Raw genomic sequence first — 9,426 nt, 5'->3', positions numbered from 1 at the left:
ACTCCTGCTCCTTCTCTTTCTCTTTCTCTTTCTCTTTCTCCTGCTCCTGCTCGTACTCGTTCTCTTGCTCCTGCCCATTCTCTTGCTTTTGCTCCTGCTCTTGCTTCTGCTTCTGTTCATGCTCTTGCTCCTGCTCCTGTTCCTACTCCTTCTCCTTCTCCTTCTCTTTCTCCAGCTCTTGCTCCTTCTCCTTCTCCTTCTCCTTCTCCTTCTCTTGCTCCTGCTTTTGCTCCTGCTCCTATTGCTGCTCCTACTCCTTCTACTACTACTGCTCCTGCTCCTACTCCTTCTCCTTCTCCTGGTCCTGCTCCTGCTCTTGCTCCTTCTCTTGTTCTTGTTCTTGCTCCTGCTTTTGCTCCTTCTCGTGCTCTTGCTTCTACTCTTGCTCTCGCTCCTTTTCCTACTCCTGCTCCTTCTCTTGCTTCTACTCCTTCTCCTTCTCCTTTTCCTTCTCTTGCTCTTGCTCCTGCTCCTGCTCTTGCTCTTTTTCCTTCTCCTGCACCTGCTCTTTCTCCTACTCTTGCTCTGCTCCTTCTCCTTCTCCCGTTCCTTCTAATGGACAAATTTATGAACACCAAAATATGATGTCACAAACTTGTTTTTCAATCGGTAAGTATGACCGAATCGTTCAAGTAATAAACTTGGTAAGACCAAGTATCGTTCTTCCCAAAGGACTCACGGCCTAGTTTAGTTGTGTGGTTTCTTGATTAGCTAAGACTTAAAGACGAAATATTTGGGTTTTATATGCAAAAGACGAAAATTAAATATGTATGCATGAAGTTTTGATCAATGGCAAAAAGCAAAAGATAAACACTTTCAATGAAATTTATGTATGAATATGTTGTTGGGGGTCAATTTCATCTTATCCACTCTCATATATTTTAGGAATCCAACATTCAAATCATCATTGTTAATGCCACTCTCTAAAGTACCTTTCAAGAAGGCTTCTCCCTAATCACGAGTTCATACAATTCCTAGCATTCCTAATGATCAGTTCATAAGTGCAGGAGCTTAACGACAACCAATATCATATTGGGAGAAATTCCCCGGATCTAGACTTCCCCGTACGCGCCCGTATCGACAAAACCAATAATCATGCATCGAATGAGTTAAACAATGCAAGCATTAAGCAAAGAGGAAAAACCCTAACTAATGATGAAAGAAAGCATAGATCTTAAATAAAAGATGTAAAAACAAATTCCATATATGAGAGCTTCAAAAGATTACATTGATTCCCCAACAAACATACAAGGTTTAGTTCACCATATTCATGGTGAACCTAGATGAACAATAATGAAAGAATGAAAGAGATAGAAAAACCCGTGAAAGAGAAGAGGAGAGCTGTCACCATCTCCCAATCTACCCCAAGGGGTGAAAAAGAGAGTGTTTGCTTCGTCTCTGCCAAAGATACAAACCCTAGGACGTCCTAAAGCTTATATATTATTCCAAAAATACAGAAAAATTAGGCCCAAGCCCATAAAAGTGCCAAAAAACCAATCCAAGCCCATTTAGAATGGCGCTCAGCGGTATTTTACCGCTGAGCGGTACTAGCGGTTGATCCATTTTGCCCCCCAGCTGCTGTTTTGCCCCTCAGCGGTGATTTCGGCACCTGAAAACTGCCGCTCAGCGCCAAAATTCCGCTCAGCGCCACTCGGTCAGACTTTTTCTGCGTTCTGGTTGGTTTTTCAGCATTCTGGTTGACTGGTTGACTTTTCTAGTTGACTGGTTGACTTTTCTGGTTGACTGGTTGACTTTTCTGGTTTCTGGTTGACTTTTCAGCACTCCAATCATTCGGTATTTCAATTCTTCTTTCAAATCATTCAATTAGCCTACAAAATGAAGGGAATCTTGCACAAAACCATTAAATTCACTTTCAACTCTCTTATTCTCAAAACTAAAGCAAAAATATGAATTCAAGCTAGTTTCTAAGTCTTAAAGGTTGCTTTTGGTATCAAATTTAAGCATAAAAATAACGGTTTTTCAACCGTTATCACCTTCTCTTGCTTCTGCTTCTTCTTCTTCTCCTGCTCCTGCTCGTGCTCGTGCTCCCACTCCTTCTCCGGCTCGTGCTCCTGATACTGCGTCAGCTTCTTCTTCTGCTTCTTCTCCTACTCCTGCTCCTGCTCTTGCTCGTGCTCTTTCTCCTACTCTTGCTTCCTTCTCCTTCTCCTGCTTCTGCTCCTACTCCTACTCCTGGTCCTACTCCTGCTCCTGCTCGTGCTCGTGCTCCTGGTTCTACTCCTATTCTTGCGCGTGCTCCTGCTCCTTCTTCTGCTACTGGTCTTGCTCCTACTCCTTTTGCTTTTGCTCCTGCTCCTTCTTCTGCTCTTACTCTTGATCCATCTCCTGCTCCTTCTTCTGCTCTTACTCTTGATCCATCTCCTTCTCCTTCTTCTGCTCCTGCTCTTCTTCTTCTCCTGCTTTTGCTCCTTCTGCTACTCCTGGTGCTGCTCCTTCTCCTGCTCCTACTCTTGCTCCTTCTCCTTCTCCTGCTGCTCCTGCTCGTGCTCCTTCTCCTGCTGCTCCTGCTCGTGCTCCTTCTCCTGCTGCTGCTCCTGCTCGTGCTCCTTCTCCTACTCCTTCTCCTTCCCCTGCTTCTGCTTCTGCTCCTGCTCCGGCTCCTACTTCTGCTCCTATTCCTGCTCCTTCTCCTTTTCTTGCTCTTTCTCTTTCTTCAGCTTCTGTTCCTGTTCCTGCTCCTGCTCGTGCTCGTGCTCCTACTCCTTCTCCTGCTCCTGCTCGTGCTCGTGCTCCTTCTCCTTCTCCTACTCCTGCTCCTACTCCTGCTCCTTCTCCTACTTCAGCTCCTGCTCCTTCTCCTTCTCTTGCTTCGACTCCTGCTCCTACTCCTGCTCCTACTCCTATCGTGCTCCTTCTCATTTTCCTGCTCTTTCTCCTTCTTCAGCTCATGCTTCTGCTACTGCTCTTGCTCATGCTCCTTCTTCTGCTTCTGATCCTTCTCCTGCTCCTTCTCCTTGTTCTGCTCCTGCTTCTGCTTTTGCTCCTGCTCCTGCTCCTTTTTTGCTCCTGCTCCTGCTCCTTTTTTGCTCCTGCTCCTACTCCTTCTCCTTCTCCTTTTTCTATTCCTTTTTCTACTCTTGCTCCTTCTTCTGCTCCTGCTCCTACTCTTGCTCCTACTCTTGCTCATGCTCCTTCTCCTTCTCCTTCTTCTTCTTCTGCTCCTACTCGTGCTCGTGCTCATGCTCCGGCTCCTACTCCTTCTCCTTCTCCTTCTCCTTCTCCATCTCCTACTCCTTCTCCTTCTCCTGCTCCTACTCCTTCTCCTTTTTCTTCTCCTTCTTCTGCTCTTGCTCGTGCTCCTGCTCCTTTTCCTTCTCCTTTTCCTTCTCCTTCTCCTGCTCCTTCTCCTTCTCCTGCTCCTGCTATGTACGAATGAAATGAATTAGTGTATAACGATTTAAGCATTGCAAAGGTAAGAGTTAGGTAATGACATACTCAAGGTACGACTTAACTTCATTACAATTGATTTAGACATGGACATGAGCAGAGTTGAATTCAGCATCAATTAGGGAATTTTCCTTTAGTGTCGTGCAACACAAATGTTTAAAGAAGTTACTGATTTCTATCAGTGGATTTAACACGTGCATTGGCAAACAATTGAATGCAAGAGGGATGAAATGTATCCATGAATACATGACAATCATGACTCTTCAACCCTTGAATAATAACGTTCTGAACATTGGCACATGTGGACAAGTTAGAAGAATATCCATCTGGCATTCTAAGCTCCTTGATCCATCCACAAACTATTCTTGCCTCGTCTTTTGACATGTTGTAATTTGCTTTTGGTTTGAACAATCGACCGTTAGCTTGCGCCTTCAATAATACAAAGGTAAATCTTTTCTTGCCTTGTCATTATCTTTTGTCTTCCCAATAACATTCATAACTGTGTTGAAGAAATTGTCAAAGAAATTTTTTTCTATGTGCATGACATCGAGGTTATGTCTTAGCAAGTTGTTTTTCCAATAAAGAAGATCCCAAAATATGCTTCTTTTAGTCCAATTATGCGACTCCCCAAACCCTTCTATCCTATTCTGACCACATTTAGTGACTTTTGGCAAGTCTTTCACTCTTCTCCAAACGTGTGATCTAGTCAACTTCGGCAGGGGCATATTCGTTTCAACTTGCCCTTTGCAAAATGTCGTTTTGTTTCTTCTAAAGGGGTGATCAATGGGCAACAATCGTCGATTGCAATCAAACCAACTATTTTTCCGATCATAACTCAATTGGAATGACTTTGTATGCTCCATGCAATGTGGACAAGCTAATCGACCATGCGTGCTCCAACCAGATAAAATGCCATAGGCTGGAAGTCGTTAATAGTGCACATCAAAGTTGCCCTCATAAGGAAATTTTGCTTCCTTGAAAAATCATACATCCAAACACCATTCCATACCTTCTTCAAATCATCAATCAAAGGCTCCAAATATACATCAATTGCTGATTGGGGATTAGATGGACCTAATATTATACACGTTAAAAACATGTAAGACTTTGTCATACACATCTCAAGTTATAGATTGTATGGGGTAACTATCATCGACCAACATGAATATGGTGATGCAGATGCCTGAATGTACGGCGTAAACCCATTAGAGCATAGACCAAGTCTTACGTTACACGGTTCACTAGCAAAGGATGAATGTTTACGATTGAAGTGCTTCCAAGCTTCACCATCAGAAGGATGATGCAAAACTGCTTCAGTTTTGTTACCATCATGCCATGCCATGTGTTGTGATGTTTGCATTGAAGTAAACATTATTTGTAATCTTGGAATTAGAGGCAAGTAGAACATGGACTTTAAGGGAATTGATATTTTTTTCCTCCGTCCTACATGCATTCAACCAACAATGCATCATTTTTACCACTATCATTGTCATAGAATAACGTACATCCATTAACACAACAATCAATCTTCTTGGCTTCCAATCCCAGCTTTGAAACACATCTTTTGGCTAGATAATAATTCTTCGGCATAGAATTGTTTAGTGATGTCACATCTAACATCAATTTTGTAAAGAAGTCTAATGCTTGATTGGGAACGTTCCAATTAGATTTACCAGTCATTAGTCTAATGCATACTGACAATTTTGACTCAGATGAACCTTCAAATACAGGTTGATTTGCCTTTGTTAGTAAATTCTACAACCTTTGAGTGGTTTCATTTGGAGACTCTTCATCATGACTATCGTTTGCTTCTTGTTCAACATGTTGATGAAGAGCATTGTTGACCATCTCTTGCATAGGAAAATTGATCTATCTCAAATGTATGTACAAAATTATTCAAACCTAATGCAAGCCAGATTTTAGCTAGAGTGGAGGTGGAAGGAATTTCTTCACTATGAAATGTCCAAACTGTGTAATTAGGCATGAACCCTTTTTTGTATAGGTGAACTTTGACGACTTCATCTTTCAAAATCCTTGTACATTCGCACTTGATTCATGAGCACAAATATTGATATCGTCGAGCCGTCTCCACAAACTCTTCAACTCCGATGAAAAAAGCTTCCTTCAAACCTCTCCTTCTGCTATAACAACGATCGTACATCCATCCACAGTGGTTGGTGTCAACACCCAATTTCGTCCGGGTAAGTTAATAAAAATGAAAAATTAAAAGTAAAGGTAAGAAGAAAAAAAAATAAGAGAATAATAATTAATGGTGGGTAAAAAAAAAGAAGGAAAACGAAAATAATAAAATAATTTTCCTTATTGCAGGACACATCACTAGAAAATATTTTTAAAATATTAGTATGATACCTTAATAATTTGAATCAATATTATGCTAATAATTATAAGCAGTAATTAAAATTGTATGTTAATATGATTTGCTACGTCAGCTGCTTTTAAAGAGGAAAATATGATTTTAAAAATGTACAAATTTTCTGACAATAATTATAATCAATGCCTTGAATATTATTTGATTTCTTTTTCTTGGAACCAAGACATTTTATTTCCCTATTTTCTTCGTTGTCAATTAATTCACAATTAAGGGAAAAATTACCATAATATTACAATGTGCGTATATAAATACGCACCCTGTCAAAAAAAAAGGGGAGGGAAAAAAAGAGAGAGGATATAGGAAATTAAGTTCTCACGCTAGAAGGACTCTATCAACAAAAACTACCAAGAAAGAATTGGGAGAGTACTTAAAGCCAAAAATATATGTCATATCTACAGCATTCTCCTTCTCTTTTTATTGTACTTTGAAGATTTTTTTTAAAAGATTTTATTTTTTTTTACTACACACCAATAATGTTTTTATTTTCTAAAAAAAGAATATCTTTTCGCGTTTCTTTTGGTAATTGTTATATCTCTTGCATCACGTGATATTTATTTTTTAAAATTTTACATTAAAAAATAAATAATAAATAAACAATTTTGAAAAAAATAAATTAAAAGAAAATATTTCTTATCATGTATTTTTCTATAAAAAATATATATACTAAATCATAAAATAAAGGGTATGGTACTCGTCAGCTTATGGTCGGTCTCTTTCCTTTTCTTTTTTGGATTAAATATATTTTTAGTCCCTTAACTATCACGCGATTTTGGGTTTAGTCCTTATTCGAAAGTTTTGTGCATTTTAGTCCTCTTAGTTTTGAAAATGTTATAAATAGTCCCTAATTTTGGATGGCGTTAACTTTTGTTTGACATGGCTAACGGCCAGCCCACGTCTGATGCCAGGTTTGAGTTTATTCTCTACCATCTTTGACCTTTTAACTGGCCGTGAATTCGTTCGCCGCCATGTGGGCCACCAACCCGAGGCTCTCATCCACCTGTTCTGTGTAGTTCCCCAACAGCCCCTCATCCACGACTACCTTCTCTTCCAGTACTCGGATCAAAAACTCGTGCAACACCTTGCCGATTCAGAGATATCACTCAGGAACGCAAAAGAGAAGGGTGTCCTCGACGGGGAAGAAGGATGGAGGAAGAAACTGTAGGGTCTTGTTCCGACGGAGGGGGTTGAGGTGAAGCACATTCGAACGGGTGAACGGGTGCATGTTTCTCGGAGGATAGTGGTTGTTTTCGTGATGATGACCATGGCCGATTTCTATGACCAGTTATTTGATTTTTAGGATGTGCTGTTTGATAACCGGAACGGTCGGCTTGAGCTTTTTAGGAACAATTTGGGGGCTTTGTGGCCGGGAGATGGGAAGCCGGGTCTGTGGATGAATTCAATTTCAAGGATGTGAGCAGTGTACAACTTGATTGCAAGGGAAGAAGAGATTTTGATTGAAGAGAAGAGAATGAAGGTTGGTGGGGGTGGTGGATGTGGAGAGAAATGAAGATATTGAGTTGGTGTTGCCGCTAGTGTTTGATGATTGCACAAAGGTTTTGGAGGCGGAAGATCAAATAGTTGCAAGAGATTTGTACTGGGCAGTTGTGTGTGAGAAGGGGTTGGGGAAGGTTGAAGATTTGCTTGTGGGGTGTATAAGCAAAAACCCTTTCGTTGGAGAGCCATACGTGGTGCTGAGCCAGGTTTGTTTGACAGAGGGAAGGTTTGAGGAGGGTGAGAAACATGCAGACGTGGGTTGGCCGTTAGCCACGTCAAACAAAAGTTAACGTCATCCAAAATTAGGGATATTTATAACAGTTTCAAAACTACGAGGACTAAAATGAAAAAACTTTCGAATAGGGACTAAACCCAAAATTGCGTGATAGTTAAAGGACTAAAAACATATTTAACCCTTCTTTTTTTTCCCACCATTTTTTTCAAATAGAAGAATACAAAAATCTTTAAAAAATATGTCAATCTTTGTCGGGGTCGCTTTTCAAAAATCCCAAACAATCCATAATAATTTTCAAACAAATTTCACAAACCTTTTTTCTAGATAAAGAACTACGCAATCCCTGATTGTCCATCATAAATGGATATACGTAGGAGCAAGGTTAATCCTTGTCGGGTTCATAAAACAAAAAATATTATTTTTGTTTCTTAATAGTTTTTTTTATAGTTTCTTTATATTATTATTTTTTAGGGAAAATTAAATATTTTGAAAAAAACCACGTCAACTTTATACATTTAATTAAAGGTATTGTTTTTAGGCAGGCGCTGTAGGGTGCTTATACCTTTGTTACGCGTAACCGATTCCCAAACCTAAAATCCAATTTTCCTAGAGCATGCTTTTATTTTACTGTTTTTCCATAGTTTTTCCATAATAAATTATGGTGGCGACTCCCAAAATATTTTCCTAAACTCGTTCGTTTTCGGTTCGTCGTCCCATCGCAATCCCGGTTGCGACAGATGGCGACTCCACTAGAGATGCTAGAGAATCAGGCTTTTTTAATTAAATGTCAAAAATTGCTTGGTTTTTCTTTATTTTATTTTATTTTCCCTTTATTTATATATATGATTATCTTTATTTATTTTGGTAATTTATTTATATTTTTTTTATTATTACTGTGCATACCATGACTGAGACCCTATACCCGAGTTTGAGTATAACATAGAATTAGAGGGGTTGCGTAGCGGTGTCACGTCTGAAATATTTCCAATTTGGCTATCGTGAGAACCCCAGCCAGTGTCTGTTCTCTTCACATGCAACTATTGTGGAAAATGTTGTGAAAAGAAACATAGCTCTGGTGGCCTTGATTTAGGTTTAGGAATCCATCCTTATGAGATTGCATGTACAATGTTTAGACTTTAAAACATTGGACTTATCTTAAAGGTATGAAAAAATGGCTTTATTATTTGGCATATAAATTTTCACGCATCATATACATTAGCAACATTTCTTTTACTAGTACTAGCAGAAATCACAGAGTTGTTTGATACCTTAAAGGTTGGGACTTAACATGGAATCCAAAACTATGCAACAAACTAATTCTACCATATTAAGAAGAAGAACACACATTAGAGTCTCTAGTATGAATTTGACGGGGTTGATAAGATTAGGAAAGCAAATGAAGACCATGAAGAGGGAAGTGTTTAGGAAGAGGTATGGAAATTTGCTCAGTTTGATGAAAGTGAAGGTACAATTACCTGCTATCACAGCCTTGTCCCAATATTATGATTCGCCACTTAGATGCTTTACGTTTCAAGACTTCTAGTTGGCACCGACTATAGAAGAGTTTGAGCATATCTTGGGCTTACCGCTAGAAGGTACAACTCCATACCAACACTTAGAGCATCAGACCTCTATTACTACCATCTCTGCTATCATGAAATTACACCCAAGAGAGTTGAAAGACAGGTTGGTAACAAGAAATCATGTGCAAGGACTCACCCAAGGGTATTTGGAGCAATACTTACATCATCTGGCTAGCAACGAAGAGTAGGAAACCTTCATGGACGTGTTGGCCCTTACCTTATACGGTGTCATGTTGTTTCCTAAGGTTGAGGATTTTGTGGATTATGGTGCAATGGATATTTTTGTGGCAAATAAAACGAGATTGGAGAATCCT

At 39.6% G+C, this 9,426-nt stretch overlaps 1 pseudogene; it reads left to right on the top strand.

Annotated features, from left to right (window-relative positions):
• The first annotated feature begins 6,698 nt into the window (after window positions 1–6,698).
• Window positions 6,699–7,584, top strand: LOC124833428 (uncharacterized; annotated as a pseudogene).
• Window positions 7,585–9,426: the final 1,842 nt, after the last annotated feature.

The sequence above is a fragment of the Vigna umbellata genome, chromosome 4 (assembly GCF_029865625.1).
Source record: "Vigna umbellata cultivar VRB3 chromosome 4, Vumbellata_1.0, whole genome shotgun sequence".
Classification (NCBI taxonomy): Eukaryota; Viridiplantae; Streptophyta; class Magnoliopsida; order Fabales; family Fabaceae; genus Vigna; species Vigna umbellata.
The sequence above is the reverse complement of the archived record's forward strand: the minus strand, read 5'-3'. Positions and strand labels throughout refer to the sequence as shown.